The sequence below is a fragment of the Heptranchias perlo genome, chromosome X (assembly GCF_035084215.1).
Source record: "Heptranchias perlo isolate sHepPer1 chromosome X, sHepPer1.hap1, whole genome shotgun sequence".
Classification (NCBI taxonomy): domain Eukaryota; kingdom Metazoa; phylum Chordata; class Chondrichthyes; order Hexanchiformes; family Hexanchidae; genus Heptranchias; species Heptranchias perlo.
In genome coordinates, this window is record NC_090370.1 from 12,806,346 (window position 1) to 12,827,101 (window position 20,756).

General features: G+C 45.6%; 1 protein-coding gene across 2 annotated transcripts in view; it reads left to right on the plus strand.

Annotated features, from left to right (window-relative positions):
* Positions 1 to 20,756, plus strand: part of pou6f1 (POU class 6 homeobox 1) — a 182,637-nt gene that overhangs the window by 77,235 nt on the left and 84,646 nt on the right. The gene's annotated exons all lie outside the window — the stretch shown is intronic.

The window sequence follows — 20,756 nt, forward strand, 5'->3', positions numbered from 1 at the left end:
ATTGGCCTTGGAGGGAGTGCAGCGTAGGTTTACTGGAATGATACCCGGACTTCAAGGGTTAAGTTACGAGGAGAGATTACACAAATTGGGGTTGTATTCTTTAGAATTTCGAAGGTTAAGGGGTGATCTGATCGAAGTTTATAAGATATTAAGCGGAACAGATAGGGTGGATAGAGAGAAACTATTTCCGCTGGTTGGGGATTTAAGGAGTAGGGGGCACAGTCTAAAAATTAGAGCCAGACCTTTCAGGAGTGAGATTAGAAAACATTTCTACACACAAAGGGTTGTAGAAGTTTGGAACTCTCTTCCGCAAATGGCAATTGATACTAGCTCAATTGCTAAATTTAAATCTGAGATAGATAGCTTTTTGGCAACCAAAGGTATTAAGGGATATGGGTCAAAGGCAGGTATATGGAGTTAGATCACAGATCAGCCATGATCTTATCAAATGGCAGAGCAGGTACGAGGGGCTGAATGGCCTACTCCTGTTCCTATGTTCCTATGAATACAACATGTCAGTATGCAGTTTGCTAGAAGCTGCCACAACGCCTTCATTTAATGCCAGTCCACCATGTCAACTCTCTTTGGCCTAGACAGGCAAATGGCTGGGTGGCTGCTTGGTGATGAAAGTTACCTGTTGCTTCCATGGCTCATGACACATGTGCAGATGCCTGCCACACCTGGCGAGGAATGCATTCTCCGAGCACACGTTTAGGAGGAGAACACAAAGTAGACCATGTGGCACTACTATATGGGGTACAAAAGGGAGACATGGTGGGGCCTTAATGAGTGCACTGTAAAATACACTGTAAATTACACAAATAAATGGGATATGAATCTCTGAAATGTTAGGATTACTTGAATGAGTAGGTCTCTCTTCTACCATATGTGCCACCACAGGCAGATTTAGTGTTATAGTACACCTTATGAAGAGTAAACATAACTGGGCAAGCAATAGTGAAATCAGCCCGAGTTAAACTGTTCATGGTCACAAAAGAATAGGTGTGACAGTCAGGAAACATGCTGAGGGATTTGAAAATAAATTGATGGTTTTCCTCTATGAAAGGTACATTTTCAGGAGCATTGCCTATAATTAGGAGTTCAGGCAGAATGTGAAACTCAGGTCAGATATTAGAACATTTGACAACTGTGGAAAGCATAAGTGTAATGGGAAGGAGTGTAGTGTTACTAAATCTTGGCGCTTCTCAGCAATGTTGTACTAAACAAGGCATGTAATTTAATGAGCAAAGAAATCATTAATCAAGATTTGATGACTATGCCTTCTCTGTGCCACACCATCATCCCCTGCTGCTGACTCTTTATCTTCATAATCTTCCTCATCTGTGTCCAGCTCCAACTGTAGTGCCTTAAACAAACGGAATGCCTTAAATAAGCAGAATGCCTTTCTTCTTCACAGCGTTGTGCAGCACATATTTTGCGATTATTATTTTTCGGACATTAAGCGCCCCTGACCAATTCAGGCAGCAGAATGATTGCTTCAGCATCCCGAAAATCTGAAAACCTGTTGGTATCGACAAAAATATGTACCTCAATGAACGGAAGGCAAAGAAACAAAAAGTAAAACCAGCTAAATTAAGTGAAGCAAGCTAACTATATTGAAGGACCAAGAAGAAGTCATTGTGCCTGGTAAACCTACTCAGCCAGCTGTGAACACAGCTTTAATGCCAACTTTTCTTGCGTGCGAGATGGTTGAACAGCAGGAATTCCCACAAAGTGTTTGCATTGGCTATTAGCAAGCTCACTTGCTGGTACATGTGCATTCAGTGTTACTATTACGCTCAGCTGTTCATATTTCTCAACTACCAGCCACAGCAGCCGAAGCCTGCGTTGCCTCCCATGCTAGAAATTCTGCTGGAGGTATTTGCAGATGACACATTTGTTCACTCTCCACAAACAGTGGAATTTCAGGGCTGAAATATTTTGCTCCAGAACTTTAGAATTTTGCTACAGTTAAATTAGCTGTGCCCACCCTGGTCCCTCTGAAGAGATGTACTGACCTCACTTTAATTCTGTTTGCTCCTCTTCACCTTGTTTGACCCGCCCCCTTTGTAAAAACATCTCCACAACTCTTCAACTGCCTTTGCTGCAGTACCTCTTGCCCACTGCCCACCACTTCTACTTCTTGCCAACACTGCCATGTTTCGGTGCAGCACTTTCATTGTATCAAAGAATGTTACAGCACAGAAGGAGGCCACTCGGCCCATTGTGCCTGTGCTGGCTCTTTGAAAACTATCCAATTAGTCCCAATCCCCTGTTCTTTCTCCAAAGCCTTGCAAATGTTTTCCCTTCAAGTATTTATCCAATTCCCTTTTGAAAGTTACTATTGAATCTGCTTCCACCGCCCTTTCAGGCAGTGCATTCCAGATCATAACAACTCGCTGCGTAAAAAAATGTTTCCTCATGTTCTGGCTCTTTTGCCAATTACCTTAAATCTGTGTCCTCTGGTTACTGACGCTTCACACTTCTCTGCATTAAATTTCATCTGCAATGTGTCTGTCCATTTCACCGGTCTGTCCATGTCCTCCTGAAGTCTGTTACTATCCTCCACATTGATAACCACATTTCCGAGTTTCGTGTCATCTGAGAACTTTGAAATTATACCCTCTATACCCAAGTCCAGGTCATTAATATATATCAAAAAGAGCAGTGGTCCTAATACTGACCCCTGGGGAACACCACTCTATACTTCCCTCCAGTCTGAAAAACAACCGTTCACCACTACTCTCTGCTTTCTGGCCCTTAGCCAATTTTGTATCCACACTGCCACTGTCCCTTTAATCCCATGGGATTTAATTTTGCTTACAAGTCTATTACATACAAACATACGAATTAAGAGCAGGAGTAGGCCATTCGGCCCCTCGAGTCTGCTCTGCCATTTGATAAGATCATGGCTGATCTGATTGTGACCTCAACCCTACTTTCCTGTCCACCTACTATAACCTTTGACTCCCTTGTTAATCAGGAATCCATCTAACTCAGCCTTAAAAATATTCAATGACCCTGCCTCCACCGCTCTCTGGGGAGGGGAGTCCCACAGACTCACGACCCTCTGAGAGAAAAAATTTCTCCTCATCTCCGTCTTAAATGGGAGACCCCTTATTTTTAAACTGTGGCCCCTAGTTCTAGTCTCTCCCACAAGGGGAAACATCCTCTCAGCATCTTCTCCTTCTAGTCCCCTCAGGATCTTATATGTTTCAATAAGATCACCTCTCATTCTTCTAAACTCCAGTGTATACAGGCCCAACTTGTCCAACCTTTCCTCATAAGATAACCCCCTCATCCCAGGAATCAGTCGAGTGAACCTTCTCTGAACCGCCTCCAAAGCAATTATGTCCTTTCTTAAATAAGGAGACCGAAACTGCACACAGTATTCTAGATGTGGTCTCACCAATGCCCTGTACAACTATAGCAAAACATCTCTACTTTTATATTCCATTCCCCTTGCAATAAAAGACAACATTCCATTTGCCTTCCTAATCACTTGCTGTACCTGCATACTAACTTTTTGTGATTCATGTACTAGGACACCCAGATCCCTCTGTACCTCAGAGTTCTGCAATCTCTCTCCATTTAAATAATACACTGCTTTTCTATTCCTCCTGCCAAAGTGGACAAGTTCACATTTTCCCACATTGTACTCCATCTGCCAAATTTTTGCCCACTCACTTAATCTATCTATATCCCTTTGCAGACTCCTTGGGGTCGATTTTAGGATAGCTGAGCAGGTGCGTTGTGGGCGGGGGGCTCGTAAAATCGGGGAGTCCCGGAGCAGGTCCGGAGCCCGGCTCCAACCCGCCCACTTCCGGATTCCCCAGCGACGCGTTCAGGTGCGCGCGCAGCTCCCACATGCGGGACTCTCACCGGCAATTAAAGCCGGCTGGATGACAATTTAAATACTTACTTACCTAGTTGAGGTACTTGACAGACCTCATTGACAGGAGATTTTGGCAGGGGTGCAATTTTGAAGGATCCTCAGTGTGTTTCCCGTGCTGTGGGAAACACTCCCTGTTGGAGCAGACGTGTTTCAGCCAGCAGGAGATGCAAAGGATTATTTGACAGTTGGGGGGAAAACCTAATTTATTGCAGCAGGGCATTCTGTCACTTCAGACAAAGTTTTGGCTGCAACACCTTTGTCTTTACACTCAAAATTATTAATTTATACCCTAAACTCACACTTTCCTACTTTGCGCGCCCCCTCAAACTCACACCGTCAGGATGGGGGGGCGCCATAGCTGCATTCATCACTTCATCCGAGGATGAGCAACATCACCAGCCTCGCCAGGCACACCGTCCACCTCCGCCACGTGGAGCTCCACAACACAGTGCTGCGCCACAGGTACCTGCACAAAATAGTCGTGCAACTACACATACACCCACTGTAGGGTGACCCGATGGGTGGCATCAAGTTTGGGTGTTCATGGTGAACCTCATGAAAGGGACTTATTGCACAAGCCAGTCAAGAATGGCCAAGACGTGGCAGTAGTTGTGATAATAATAAGATTTATTGTGAGTTGAACCAAAATCAAATATAAATAAAAAACATGACAAACCGTCAAACACCCTTGTGCATCCCCTTTGTGCTCACAAAACCTTTGCCTTACGCTTCCTACTACTCATACGTGATGCATCCCCGGTGGCTGCAGCACAGGTAGTGGCAGGTTGGGTGAGGGTGACCGTGAAAGAGATGCATCAGAGGGTGAGTATGAGACAGAGCCATGAGATTGTATGAGGATTGGATTGAGTGGTAGTGGTGGGATGAGTACTGGGGAGGTGAGTAAGTGCAGGTAAGTTGAGGATGAGGCTTGAGTGGGTGTGAGGAGTGATGTGATAGAGTAGTGTTGGCAGTGCAGAATGAGTTGTGGGGTGGGGGCGGTGATGTGGAAGACGGAGTGTAGGAGAATGAGTAAGTGTGCTCACTTTGACTGACCTAGTTAGGTCATTGAAGCGCTTCCTGCACTGTATCCAGGTGTGGGATATGTTGCTGGTGCTGCTGACCTCCTCTGCCACCTCGAACCTGGCCTTTTTGGTGGCAGAGGCAGGCCACTTCCTCCCGTCCGCTGGGGAGAAGATCTCTGTCCTCCCCCTCCTCCTCACCCAATCCAGTAACACCTGGAGTGAGGCATCATTAAACCTGGGAGCAGCCTTTCCCCTGGGCTGCTCCATACTGTAATTTTGTCTGTTTGCTGCAGGAGCAGCATTGGAAGACTGCCCCTTTAAATAGGGCTCCTCCAGCTGACAGCCTGTGATGCGGGTGCGCAGTCCGCCCACTGCGTAGGTTTCCAACGGGAAACCCGGAAGCCACGGTAAGTGGCTTCAATTTACCCGCGATCACGTGGGGAACCCACCGATTTTACTGGGCGGGTTATCCACGGGCCCAGTGGACCCCCCCCCCCCCGCTGCCAACCCGCCTCCCTGGTAATATTGGGGCCCTTATGTCCTCTTCACAACTTACTTTCCTACCTACCTTTGTGTCATCAGCAAATTTAGCAACCATACATTCGGTCCCTTCATCCAAGTCGTTGATATAGATTGTGAATAATTGAGGCCCAAGCACTGATCCCTGTGGCACTCCACTCCTTACATCTTGCCAACCTAAAAATGACCCATTTATGCCTGCTCTCTGTTTCCTGTTAGCTAACCAATCCTTTATCCATGCTAATATGTTACCCCCTACACCATGAGCTGTTACTTTGTGTAGTAGCCTTTGATGTGGCACCTTGTCAAAAGCCTTCTGGAAATCCAAGTACACCACATCCACAGGATCCCCTTTATCCACATTGCTTGTTACTTCCTCAAAGAACTCTAATAAATTAGTCAAACACGATTTCCCTTTCACAAAGCCATGTTGACTCTGCCTGATTGCATTGAGATTTTCTAAGTGCCCTGCTATAACCTCCTTAATAATAGATTCTAGCATTTTCCCTATGATCGATGTTAAGCTAACTGGTCAGTAGTTTCCTGCTTTCTGTCTCCCTCCTTTCTTGAATAGAGGAGTTACATTCGCTATTTTCCAATCTGATGGGACCCTTCCAGAATTCATGGAATTTTGGAAAATTAATACCAATGCATCTACTATCTCTGCAGCCACTTCTTTTAAGACCCTCGGATGAAGTCCATCAGGACCTGGGGACTTGTCAGCTTTTAGTTCTAATAATTTTTTCAAAACCCTTTCCCTGGTGATTATAAATGTTTTAAGTTCCTCCCTCTCTTTCACCTCTTGATTCACAATTATTTCTGGCATGTTATTTGTATCCTCTACAGTGAAGACGGACGCAAAATATCTATTCAATTCATCCACCATTTCCTTATTCTCCATTATTAATTCCCCAGACTCACCCTCTAGAGAACCAACGCTCACTTTACTTACTCTTTTCCTTTTTAAATACCTGTAGAAACTCTTACTATCTGTTTTTATATTTCTAGCTAGCTTTCTCTCGTACTCTAATTTCTCTCTCCTTATTATTCTTTTAGTCATTCTTTGCTGTTCTTTATATTCTGACCAATCTTCTGACCTGCCACTAATCTTTGCGGAATTGTATGCTTTTTCTTTCAATTTGATACTATCTTTAACTTCCTTAGTTAGCCACTGTAGGGGGTATGGTGTGTGTCAGCTTCACCTCTGACTTCTGAGCGGTCCGAATCGCTCCCACTCCCTGGGTTCTAGACCTTGGACTTATTTGGGGGTTGTGACAAAGTGCAGCAGACTACTGGTTTTGGTGCAAGAAAAGAAACTGGGTTTATTGAAGTCACAAATGAACTTATAACATTAGGATAACACTGAGATTATACAAACATACAAAGTACACTTAGTTAAGAATGGGGAACACACGGCATAACAAGGGAAAATCACCCTACTAATCCCCTTACCCTTGTCCCACCCCCAAAACCTAACTAAATTGAACTAGGAGAGGTCAGGGATCATGCTCACCAACCAGGGTTCCTTGACAGTTCGAAATCCAGCCAGGTAAGCCGGTTACAGTTTTGGGGTACACTCTTTGTGTCCTCTGGGCCCTGCCGTCCCCACGTGGTCCTGGTCTGTGGAATCTGCGAAGGTTCTTCAGTTGGATAGAGTCTGTTGGTGCGGTAAGGCGCAGTTGTCGGTGGGCGATCTTCGTGGAGGGCTGCGGTTGCGCCTTATTGCTGCTCCAAAACTGCTGTTTAAAACCTGTTCCAAAACAAACCCCCCCCCCTGTTCGTAACTGGTGGCCCAGTTATACTGTTTTTCGAATTTCTTATCTGAATCCAAAACAAGGTTAGTTCTTTGTCTGATTATGGTGGGCTTCTTCAGGTGATTGTTGGCTTCCTGTCCCCGTAACTAGTCTTGAACTGAAAGCCATTGTATATGTGAATTATTGATGGGTTTGCATAATTGCATTGATTGCTACCTTCCTGCTTTAGTAGTTAGTAGCGATAATTTATGCAAGGTTTGGATGGGCTTTAGTTTCGTGTAAGATGAAGTCTTTCTCTGGGTTGATTGTTTTAAAGGGAAGAATGCGTATTCTGTCTTCTCTCATTGTCTGGTTTTCAGGCAACAATCCACACTGCACCCAACAAGCCCGGGCATGTCATAAAAGTCCAAAAGTTATATCCTTGTTGATGATATGAAAAATGTGGGAATTTTGAGAACCCTTCAGCCCCCCCCTGTGATACTTAAACCTTGCTTCAAGTATCATGCTGGTAAAAGGTGAGCAAAATTCCCGACCCTCCATAGTCAATCTTCCCCTGTAATTACCTATCTAAGATCTCATGACACATACATTCCCCACTCTTTACAACGTGGTGTACGTAAACATGCATAGGCAAAAATACAGTTATTTGCATACATCCAAACATTTAGGGGGTCCAACACCCATTTGGTGCACATACATCTTTATTAAAAGAAAACAATACGTAAAAGTCTTTCTTAAAAATAACCAAACACAAAAAAAAACAACAATCTTTATTCAGGAACACAAAAAAAAGTTCAAACAGGTGTGTCTCTCTCCACCTTAGCATAATGCTTCTTCCAGGTCCTTTCGTTTTGGAACTCTAGGATTTTGCCTTTTCCCTTGCACTGAGAGCACAACAAGTACAACACTATTCCCAGCTGGAAAACCTCGAGGATGTGGGAAGCCATTCTGACCCATGAAGGGACCTCTATGTTTTTGAAAATGTCCCACCAGGGCGGGACTGTGATACCTTGAATCTCTCCCTCTATCTTGTGTGTTTTCTGTTCCAAAGTATAGAAATGCTTTTGTGATAACTCTACAGCTTTTAGTAGTTTAGTAAGATGTTCTGGTAGAGGGGGAATTTCGTAACCGAAATGTGTGACATAGCTCTGCAGGTTGGTAATGTTTTCCCTAACAGTGAGGTGAACAGTGGAGGGTTCAGGAATGGGGACAATCCGTTCCTGGGCCACTTGAACTTCTGCCTCGGGTTTAAAACAAAAACTGCTGTCACTCACCGGACACCAGATGTACTGTCCAAGCTGGTAGTGGGGCGCACTTGTGGTGACACAATATGTCCCACCCCCTATATATGCTCCCTGTGGGGGAACATGGCCTTGTGCCATTACCTCCATGGTACAATTTATAGGTCATGCACCAGCAGTTTTAAACCCGCACTGTGGTCTAGAATAGGCATTCAAGTGCCGGGGACACAGTACTACGTGTGCACCCCGGCTCCGGCACCCAGAGAGGTCTGTACCTGTCATCATGTGCTCCCACTTTATGACGTAAGGTGTGACCGCTGCGAAACGGACGTGTGCACCCCCTTGAATGACTCCAATGTTCTCCACCCTATATATCGGTGCAGGTCGGGCTGTCCCACCCATGACCGGCATCCTCACTATGATACCCATGATGGTGTGGTGGAGCGCCCACAATCTACTGGGACAGGGTATGCTTCAGAGGCTAGGCGGAACTGACACGGGCTTAGTGAATTCTCAAATGGGTGGAGGGCTTCGGACCGCTCAGAAGTCAGAGGTGAAGCTGACACACACCATACCCCCTACACCACGGATGGTACGTCCTTCCCCTAGAGCCTTTCTTTCTCACTGGAATGTATCTTTGCTGAGTGTTATGAAATATCTCATTAAATAACTGCCACTGCATCTCTACTGACCTATCCCTTAACTAAGTTCCCAGTTCACTTTAGCCAGCTCTGTTTTCATGCCCTCATAATTGCCCTTATTTAAGTTTAAAACACTAGTCTTGGACTTACTCTTCTCTCCCTCAAACTGAATGCGAAATTCAATCATATTGTGATCACTGCTACCTAGAGGCTCCTTTACAATGAGGTCATTAGTTAATCCTGTCTCATTACATGTTACCAGATCTAGAATAGCCTGCTCTCCGGTTGGCTCTAGAACGTGCTGCTCTAAGAAACATTCCCAAAAGCACTCTATGAACTCATCTTCCAGGCTACCTTTGCCAATCAGATTCTTCCAATCTATACATAGATTAAAATCACCCATGATTATCGCTGTTCCTTTCTCACAAGCCCACATTTTTCTTCCTGTATACCCTGTCCTACAGTGTGGTTACTGTTAGGGGGCCTATAAACTACTCCCACAAGTGATTTCTTGCCTTTACTATTTCTTATCTCTACCCAAACTGACTCTACATCTTGCTCTTTAGAACTAAGGTCATTTCTCTCCATTATACTCATGTCATCCTTAATTAACAGAGCTACCCCTCCACCTTTTCCTAGCTTCCTGTCCTTCCGATGTGGTACTTTATCAAACGCCTTTTGAAAGTCCAAATACACAACATCAACCGCACTACCCTCATCAATCCTCTCTGTTACTTCATCAAAGAACTGAAAGCAAAGAGAGGGCATGAAAAAATATTAGCAGGTAAAATCAAAGAAAACCCAAAGATGTTTTATAAATACATTAAGAGCAAAAGGATAACTAAGGAAAGAGTAGGGCCTATTAGAGACCAAAAAGGTAACCTATGTGTGGAGGCGGAAGATGTGGGTATGGTTCTTAATGAATACTTTGCATCTGTCTTCACAAAGGAGAGGGATGATACAGGGATTGAAGTTAAAGAGAAGGAGTGTGAAATATTGGATGGGATAAACATAGTGAGAGAGGAAGTATTAAGGGGATTAGCATCTTTGAAAGTGGATAAATCACCAGGGTCGGATGAAATGTATGCCAGGCTGTTAAAAGAAGCCAGGGAGGAAATAGCAGAGGCTTTAACAATGATTTTCCAAACTTCACTGGATACAGGCGTAGTGCTGGAGGATTGGAGGACTGCTAACGTTGTACCGCTGTTTAAAAAGGGAGCGAAGGATAGACCGAGTAATTAGAGGCCAGTCAGCCTAACCTCGGTGGTGGGCAAATTATTGGAATCAATTCTGAGGGACAGGATAAACTGTCACTTAGAAAGGCACAGACTAATCAAGGTCAGTCAGCACGGATTTGTTAAGGGGAGGTCGTGTCTGACTAACTTGATTGAATTTTTCGAGGAGGTGACGAGGAGGATTGATGAGGGTAGTGCAATTGATGTGGTCTACATGGATTTTAGCAAGGCTTTTGATAAGGTCCCACATGGCAGATTGGTCAAAAAGGTAAAGGCCCATGGGATCCAAGGGAAAGTGGCAAATTGGATCCAAAATTGGCTCTGTGGCAGGAAGCAAAGGGTAATGATCGATGGGTGTTTTTGCGACTGGAAGGCTGTTTCCAGTGGGGTTCCGCAGGGCTCAGTACTAGGTCCTTTGCTTTTTTTGGTATTCATTAACGATTTGGACTTAAACGTAGGGGGCATGATTAAGAAATTTGCGGATGACACAAAGATAGGCCGTGCAGTTGATAGTGAGGAGGAAAGCTGTAGACTGCAGGAAGATATCAGTTGGCTGGTCAGATGGGAGAAAAGTGGCAAATGGAGTTCAATACGGAGAAGTGTGAGGTAATGCATTTGGGAAGAGCAAACAAGGCAAGGGAATACACAATAAATGGGAGGATACTGAGAGGTGTAGAGGAAGTGAGGGACCTTGGAGCGCATGTCCACAGATCCCTGAAGGTAGCAGGAAAGGTAGATAAGGTGGTTAAGAAGGCATATGGAATGCTTTTCTTTATTAGCCGAGGCATAGAATATAAAAATAGGGATGTTATGCTAGAACTGTATAAAACACTAGTTAGGCCACAGCTTGAGTACTGCGCACGGTTCTGGTCACTACATTACAGGAAGGATGTGATTGCACTAGAGAGGGTACAGAGGAGATTTACGAGGATGTTGCCAGGACTGGAGAATTTTATCTGTGAGGAAAGATTGGATAAGCTGGGGTTGTTTTCCTTGGAACAGAGGAGGCTGAGGGGTGATTTGATGGAGGTTTAAAAAATTATGAGGGGCCTAGATAGAATGGATAGGAAGGACCTATTTCCCTTAGCAGAGGGATTACTAACCAGGGGGCATAGATTTAAAGTGATTGGTAGAAGGATTAGAGCGGAAATGAGGAAAATATTTTTCACCTGGAGAGTGGTGGGGGTCTGAAGCTCACTGTCTGAGAGGGTGGGAGAGGTCGAAACCCTCAACTCATTTAAAAAATACCTGGATGTGCACCTGAAGAGCCGTGACCTGCAGAGCTACGGACCAAATGCGGGAAAGTGGGATTAGGCTGGGTGGCTCGTTTCTCAGCCGGCGCGGACACGATGGGCCGAATGGCCTCCTTCTGTGCCGTAAATTTTCTATGATTCTTTGATTCAATCAAGTTAGTCAAACATGATTTCCCTTTAATAAATCCGTGCTGACTTTCATTTATTAACCATACTTTTCCAAGTGCCAATTAATTTTGTCCCGGATTATTGTCTCTAAAAGTTTCCCCACCACCGATGTTAGGCTTACTGGCCTGTAATTGACGGGTTTATCCCTCTCTCCTTTTTTGAACAGGAGTGTTCCTGACCAGCATCTGTATTCTGTTCCCAGATCTCCCCAGACCTGACCTGCACTTGGTACCTGGGCCTATACTAGGAGACCAGACCTATGTTACAATTTTTAAAATTTCAGCCAATCAAAAAATGTGGCACAGGGTATGTGATACCAGAGAGACAAGAAGTGTGTACAATCATACTATTTTTATAATATAGCTAGCAGATGTCCCAAGGTCTTGCTGACAGTGAGTCAGAGATTTTATAAGAATAGGGGTATTGTGCCAAGTAGTATTACCAGGGACACTGATTAATGGGCACTGAGGATGGCCCTGGGAAGGAGCCTAGGGTCTCAGGATCTCACAGTATTGGGAAGGAGTTTCAGGGTCTGGGAACACTGGAAGGGGGGATTCTGAGAGCACTGGAGATGAAGGTCATTTGATCTGGAAGAACTGGGGAGGGAGGTTCCAGGGTATGGGAACATTGGGGTTGTCCTGGGATCAGGGAGCGCTGTGAATGCAGCTTAGGGGGTTGTGAGCTCTGAGATTGGATCCTGGGATTTGGGTGTTAGGGGATGCGAAGTCTGAGAAGGGAAGTCCTAGGGTCCAGCAGGACTTGTGGGGGGGGGGGGGGGGGATTTCAGAACAATGCAGGGGCAGAATCTGGTGGTGTTGGAGGGTTGTGGGATCTGGAATTGGTGGGGAGAACAGGGTCTGGCACCCTTGTTGGGAGGAGGACTCAGGCCTCAGCTATCTTTGGTCCCTTTTGACCATTTGGCACCAACCTCCAACCGCATTCCCACCCATCAGCCTCCTCCCACAATCTGTTTGCAGCCCCTTTTGCGTCCACAGTTTTCCCCGTCAGTGGTTCCTGCCTTAAACCATTTAAGGGTACAGTTTCTGCAGGCCAGGAGTCCATATCAGAAATTGCGCACCTCCAGCCCATGATTTTCTATCACAGGCTGTGGGTTTGCAGTTTCCCAATATCCCTGGAATGTGCCAGGAGCATAATAGTGGAAAATTTACGCTTTAGTGAGTTTGCTGACTTTAATGAATACAACTTTCCTCTAACCAAAAAGAAAATTACCTGATAAAATTCTCAAAACTTCATTATTTACAGTTTCCAAGTTTTTTATATGAGGAAAAAATCCTTAAACCTCAAAAAAGGCTCAGAAGAGAGAGATTCTTTTAATTGAATTCTCTACAGGAATGGAATGGTGAGAAATGCATTCTCGATGAACATTCTTTATCTTATTTTATAACCATCAAGAAAACCACGATCCTGGGTGTTGTCATAACAGAAAAATGCAGTTTAAATAAATGCTATCACCTGCCTGAAATAAAGCTTTGAGAACTTAATTTCTGTATTTTATCAGTCAATATGCAGTCCATTGATGGATAAAGCATGGAGACAGCCATTGATGAACTACAGCTTGACCAGCTTGTCTGTGTCCATCTGCAAAGGATCATGCCAGTGAATACCCACTTCCAAACCTTTATTTTAAGGCAATCCATCTCATGCAAGGTTGACCAAAGATATCCGCTGCAGCCCTGGCTTATAAACACTCTATGGCAACTGTGTACAGCTGCAGAGCACAGGTATAATGAGGTACCTGCATTCATGAGAGCCATTATTAAACACACCATAGGAATGGTAAAGCAAAGATTCCAATGCCTTGACAGATCAAGGTGCATCCCACAGTACAACCTGGCCAAAGTCTCACACCTCATCGTTGTTTGTTGCACGCACTATAACTTCACTGTACAGCAAGGAATCAACAATCGGAGGAGGAGGGTCCCGAACCTCATTAAGGAGACAACTCTCAAGGGGCTGAGGATGCCACTGGTGACCAACCTTTGCCAGTCATGAGAGCTGTTCACAGGCCGTCATTGAGAAGACCTTCTCATAATTACCCCATCCACCTTGCATGAACAGTCCTTCCTATATCTTCACCATGCCTTCAACAGATGTGCCCTCACATACATTTTTACAAACACCTACAGAACTGTCTAGCATACCATTTCTTTCACCCATCACCCCTTGTGCTCGCTGACCTACATTGACTCCCGGCCCGGCAACGCCTCGATTTTAAAATTCTCATCCTTGTTTTCCTCCATGGCCTCGCCCCTCCCTATCTCTGTAACCTCCTCCAGCCCTACAACCCTCCAAGATCTCTGCGCTCCTCCAATTCTGGCCTCTTGTGTATCCCCGATTTTAATCGCTCCACCATTGACGGCTGTGCCTTCAGCTGTCTGAGCCCTAAGCTCTGGAATTCCCTCCCTAAACCTCTCCGTCTCTCTACCTCTCTCTCCTCCTTTAAGATGCTCCTTAAAACCTACCTCTTTGACCAAGCTTTTGATCACCTGTCCTAATATTTCCTTTAGTGGCTTGATGTCAAATTTTGTCTGATAATCGTTCCTGTGAAGACCCTTGGGACATTATACTACTTTAAAGGCGCTGTATAAATGCAAGTTGTTGCTGTTGATGATACAGTATCTACTACCAAATATTCTCTGGACGCAGTACAACTGAAGTGGCCCCAGATTCTATTTCCCTACATGTGATCTCTGTCTTGCCATCCCAGTGATTTCCCTTGGTGAGAGTATGTGACTGATGTGTTCTTCTACCTAATCCATGCTTCTTCTACATGCTTCCCAGGGTCTGGAGCATGTAGGATGGCTAGCTGCTGATATGCTTCTGTGAGAGGCTTTTGAAATTGAATTGGTCCTTGGCTTCTGGACAGGGATAGCTGCTGGGATAGCCTGGCCCTGTCTGTTTTTTCACATAAAGAACGAAAGAACTTACATTTATATAGCGCCTTTCATGACCTCAGGATGTCCCAAAGTGCTTTACAGCCAATGAAGTACTTTTTGAAGTGTAGTCACTGTGGTAATGTAGGGAAACATGGCAGCCACATGTGCAGTTATTGGAGTGGGTGGGGATATATTGTCATCCTGAGAGAGAGTAACATCATCCATGGCCGTTCCACACATGCCCCTGCTATTAGGTATTGTTTTACTGTGTATTAGCAGACCCAATGGCAGCATTGAGATCAGTGAAGCTCCTATCAGTGGCTGTCTCCGTGCAATCTCCAAGTCTGTTTAAGGAGGAAGAGACAGTGAAGTGAAGCTCAAGGTCTGTATGGCAGCAGTCTGAGCATTCATGAGTGATGCAAAGACTGGTCTCTTCCACGGGAGGCTGTGTTGATGTCCCTAGAGTTACCATATGTTCAGTGATGGACTGCAAACTTTCTATTACATGCATCAACACAGATCATTTTTTTTTTATTCGTTCATGGGATGTGGGCGTCGCTGGCGAGACCAGCATTTATTGCCCATCCCTAATTGCCCTTGAGAAGGTGATGGTGAGCCGCCTTCTTGAACCGCTGCAGTCTGTGTGATGAAGGTTCTCCCACAGTGCTGTTAGGAAGGGAGTTCCAGGATTTTGACCCAGTGACGATGAAGGAACGGCGATATATTTCCAAGTCGGGATGGTGTGTGACTTGGAGGGGAACGTGCAGGTGGTGTTGTTCCCATGTACCTGCTGCTCTTGCCCTTCTAGGTGGTAGAGGTCGCGGGTTTGGGAGGTGCTGTCGAAGAAGCCTTGGCAAGTTGCTGCAGTGCATCCTGTGGATGGTACACACTGCAGCCACAGTGCGCCGGTGGTAAAGGGAGTGAATATTTAGGGTGGTGGATGGGGTGCCAATCAAGTGGGCTGCTTTGTCCTGAATGGTGTCGAGCTTCTTGAGTGTTGTTGGAGCTGCACTCATCCAGGCAAGTGGAGAGTATTCCATCACACTCCTGACTTGTGCCTTGTAGATGGTGGAAAGGCTTTGGGGAGTCAGGAGGTGAGTCACTCGCTGCAGAATACCCAGCCTCTGACCTGCTCTTGTAGCCACAGTCTTTATATGGCTGGTCCAGTTAAGTTTCTGGTCAATGGTGACCCCCAGGATGTTGATGGTGGGGGATTCGGCGATGGTAATGCTGTTGAATGTCAAGGGGAGGTGGTTAGACTGTCTCTTGTTGGAGATGGTCATTGCCTGGCACTTGACGGCGCGAATGTTACTTGCCACTTATGAGCCCAAGCCTGGATGTTGTCCAGGTCTTGCTGCATGCGGACTTGGACTGCTTCATTATCTGAGGGGTTGCGAATGGAACTGAACACTGTGCAATCATCAGCGAACATCCCCATTTCTGACCTTATGATGGAGGGAGGGTCATTGATGAAGCAGCTGAAGATGGTTGGGCCTAGGACACTGCCATGAGGATCTCCTGCAGCAATGTCCTGGGGCTGAGATGATTGGCCTCCAACAACCACTACCATCTTCCTTTGTGCTAGGTATGACTCCAGCCACTGGAGAGTTTTCCCCCTGATTCCCATTGACTTCAATTTTACTAGGGCTCCTTGATGCCACACTCGGTCAAATGCTGCCTTGATGTCAAGGGCAGTCACTCTCACCTCACCTCTGGAATTCAGCTCATTTCTCCATGTTTGGACCAAGGCTGTAATGAGGTCTGGAGCCGAGTGGTCCTGACGGAACCCAAACTGAGCATCGGTGAGCAGGTTATTGGTGAGTAAGTGCCACTTGATAGCACTGTCGACGACACCTTCCATCACTTTGCTGATGATTGAGAGTAGACTGATGGGGTGGTAATTGGTTGGATTGGATTTGTCCTGCTTTTTGTGGACAGGACATACCTGGGCAATTTTCCACATTGTTGGGTAGATACCAGTGTTGTAGCTGTACTGGAACAGCTTGGCTAGAGGTGCAGCTAGTTGTGGAGCACAAGTCTTCAGCACTACAGCCGGGATGTTGTCGGGGCCCATAGCCTTTGCTGTATCCAGTGCACTCAGTCATTTCTTGATATCACGTGGAGTGAATCAAATTGGCCGAAGACTGGCTTCTGTGATGGTGGGGATATCGGGAGGAGGCCGAGATGGATCATCCACTCGGCACTTCTGGCTGAAGATGGTTGCAAACGCTTCAGCCTTGTCTTTTGCACTCACGTGCTGGACTCCGCCATCATTGAGGATGGGGATGTTCATGGAGCCTCCTCCTCCCGTTAGTTGTTTAATTGTCCACCACCATTCACGACTGGATGTGGCAGGACTGCAGAGCTTTGATCTGATTCGTTGGTTGTGGAATCGCTTAGCTCTGTCTATAGCATGTTGTTTTCGCTGTTTAGCATGCATGTAGTCCTGAATTGTAGCTTCACCAGGTTGGCACCTCATTTTTCGGTACGCCTGGTGCTGCTCCTGGCATGCTCTTCTACACTCTTCATTGAACCAAGGTTGATCCCCTGGCTTGTTGGTAATGGTAGAGTGAGGAATATGCCGGGCCATGAGGTTACAGATTGTGCTGGAATACAATTCTGCTGCTGCTGATGGCCCACAGTGCCTCATGGATGCCCAGTTTTGAGCTGCTAGATCTGTTCTGAATCTATCCCATTTAGCACGGTGGTAGTGCCACACAACACGTTGGATGGTGTCCTCAGTGTGAAGACGGGACTTCATCTCCACGAGGACTGTGCGGTGGTCACTCCTACCAATACTGTCATGGACAGATGCATTTGCGACAAGTAGATTGGTGAGGATGAGGTCAAGTAGGTTTTTCCCTCGTGTTGGTTCGCTCACCACCTGCCGCAGGCCCAGTCTGGCAGCTATGTCCTTCAGGACTCGGCCAGCTCGGTCAGTAGTGGTGCTACCGAGCCACTCTTGGTGATGGACATTGAAGTCCCCCACCCAGAGTACATTCTGTGCCCATGCTACCCTCAGTGCTTCCTCCAAGTGGTGTTCAACGTGGAGGAGGACTGATTCATCAGCTGAGGGAGGGCGGTAGGTGGTAATCAGCAGGAGGTTTCCTTGCCCATGTTTGACCTGATGCCATGAGATTTCATGGGGTCCAGAGTCAATGTTGAGGACTCCCAGGGCCACTCCCTCCTGACTGTATGTCACTGTACCACCACCTCTGGTGGGTCTGTCCTGCTGGTGGGACAGGACATACCAAGGGATGGTGATGGAAGAGTCTGGGATGTTGGCTGAAAGGTATGATTCTGTGAGTATGGCTATGTCAGGCTGTTGCTTGACTAGTCTGTGGGACAGCTCTCCCAATTTTGGCACAAGTGCCCAGATGTTAGTGAGGAGGACTTTGCAGGGTCGACTGGGCTTGGTTTGCGCCTTTGTCGTGTCCGGTGCCTCGTGGTCCGATGCCGGGTGGTCCGTCCGGTTTTATTCTTATTATGACTTTTTTTAGCGAGATTTTACAACTGAGTGGCTTGCTGGGCCATTTCAGAGGGCAATTAAGAATCAACCACATTGCTGTAGGTCTGGAGTCACATATAGGCCAGACCGGGTAAGGACGGCAGGTTTCCTTCCCTAAAGGACATTAGTGAACCAGATGGGTTTTTACAACAATCCGGTAGTTTCATGGCCACCATTACTGATACTAGCATTTTAATTCCAGATCATGTGTGGTGAAAGAGCTCGACACACTTTCCAATGACTTCAACATCTTTGATACTCAGAAATCATCCTTCTTTTAAAAACAAGTCCCCTGAGGTCTGGATCCCTGTCTTTATCAGCTCAGGATGGACATGAGCTGACTTCCGAACAGGGGTTGCTACTCTTCCTCTTCCACTGTAACCTGCTGATGCTCTATGTGTCACTCAGTACGCTCTCCTCAAACTCACTATCAACAGGTTGCTGTTGCTTTGCAAGTTTAGATACTGCTTTTAGGGACACTACATGTTCTGAGGTGCAACTTCCTTTGGCTCACTGACCCCCCAGCTCCACTTTATGTGGCACATCGGTAGAAAAAGAAGAGGAACAAATGTTAGAATGATTTCTTGATGATAACTTGATTACCTGTTGCTGCTCAGCTATTTCCATGAGGAGACTTCTGTCTATTTCAATGTTGTGGAACATGCAACACACCAGAATCGTTTTGTATATCAAAGCCCCTTTGGTCTAAATTTCTGAATATTTGCCTGAGCAAGCCAATTGACGGCTCACTGATTGATCTGGCACGACCATGTGCCTCATTGTAGTTGTGCTTCACCGGTGTATGGGGTCATTGAAAAGCTGTTAAGAATCACGTTCCTGCGCATATCCACAGTGTCTGAGGAGCCAATCTTGCAACCTTCCTTCTTGCAAAAGTTAGGGACATTTGAATAGCAGAGAATATACAAGTCATGCATGCTACCTGGGAAGTGTGATTGAGATGAATGATGTTCATTCATAGGAATAGGAATATAGGAACAGGAGTAGGTCATTCAGCCCCTTGTGCCTGCTCCGCCATTTGATAAGATCATGGCTGATCTGTGATCTAACTCCATATACCTGCCTTTGGCCCATATCCCTTAATAACTTTGGTTGCCAAAAAGCTATCTATCTCAGATTTAAATTTAGCAATTGAGCTAGTATCAATTGCCGTTTGCGGAAGAGAGTTCCAAACTTCTACAACCCTTTGTGTGTAGAAATGTTTTCTAATCTCGCTCCTGAAAGGTCTGGCTCTAATTTTTAGACTGTGCCCCCTACTCCTAAAATCCCCAACCAGCGGAAATAGTTTCTCTCTATCCACCCTATCTGTTCCCCTATTCACCCTATTCTGTGGCCACATTGGACTTTCACGGTGCTGTCGCTCTTCCTGTTGATGTAGGACTGTGCACTATTTACAGGTGCTTGAATTGTAACATGGGTACTGCCAGTGTAGCTCTGTAGACTGGGGAACCCATAATTTCAGAAGGAATTTGTGTCTGCTGCTTCATCTGCTGTTCCTGCACTTTGTTGAAATGAATATAGGTCTTGGCATGCCATCTGTTTGATGGAACCAGGTGTACTACAAGCTAGCTGCTCCTACACACATCTCCTGCAGTTGCCTGGAATGACCCCATGGTGAAAAAAGTTGAGGGCCGTGGTCACTTTCATTGCTACAGGTAGTAAGGTACTGCTGGAGGACTACACCTCTAGGTCTTGTCCAGTGAGATCACATATCCTGAGGATAGCCTTCCTACAGTAGCCTAGCTTGCTGACAGAGCGCCTCCAATGCCAGCTGGCCACCCTCTCCTGCTCCTGCTATTTCTCCTCTCCCCAGCCATCTCAAAATGTGGCACTATATGCTGTATCCATGTTTCTGAATAGAAAGAACAAGTTTCCTTGTGCACTTTCTCTTCCTGAGGTAGCTTTCTGCATGATGTTGACTGTCTCTTCAGCTCCAACAACAGGTTTTATTGAGCTTGAAACCTGCGCAATTCTGGTGAAGTGAATGATTGCACGTTTTGGACTAGGCAGCTTTAACTGGCTTTTGACAAAAGATTTCACAAGCTAAGCCCCCAACTTACACATAGAATTTTTATGTAAAAGGCAGCAACACCAAGAAGTAATTCTCTGCAATACAAGTTGCATGTAAAATCTGCATTAGTGCGAGCATGAAAAATTATTCCGTAATAATGCTCAGCTTGTGCATGTTGTAACTCTAACGTAATGAATAACTTCTATTCTCAACTCTTTCTGTGTTGACAGTAGGAAAAGGGGTCATCCCTCAACTAGTAGGGTGACAACACATGACATTTCGCCCTCTGACTCTTGGATCTTGTGTTGTTTAAATAAACATGAAACGTGTCTTGTTGACATGATAAATGCGTTAAGCATTTTTGAAGTAATTTGTAACTCGTCAAAGAGAGGAAATCTAGTTCACATGGCAGAGTGATTCTGAATGGTAAACCTCGCTACCATATTGTCATTTGTAGCTGTACCAATTATCTATAATAAATTGAGTATGTTAAATGATACCTGTTAATGAGGAAGCAATAGACAACATGCATTATTGGCTGAGGTTGTGGTAAAACCAAGAGTGAGAAGCTTCTCTGTTATCTGGATTTTTAAA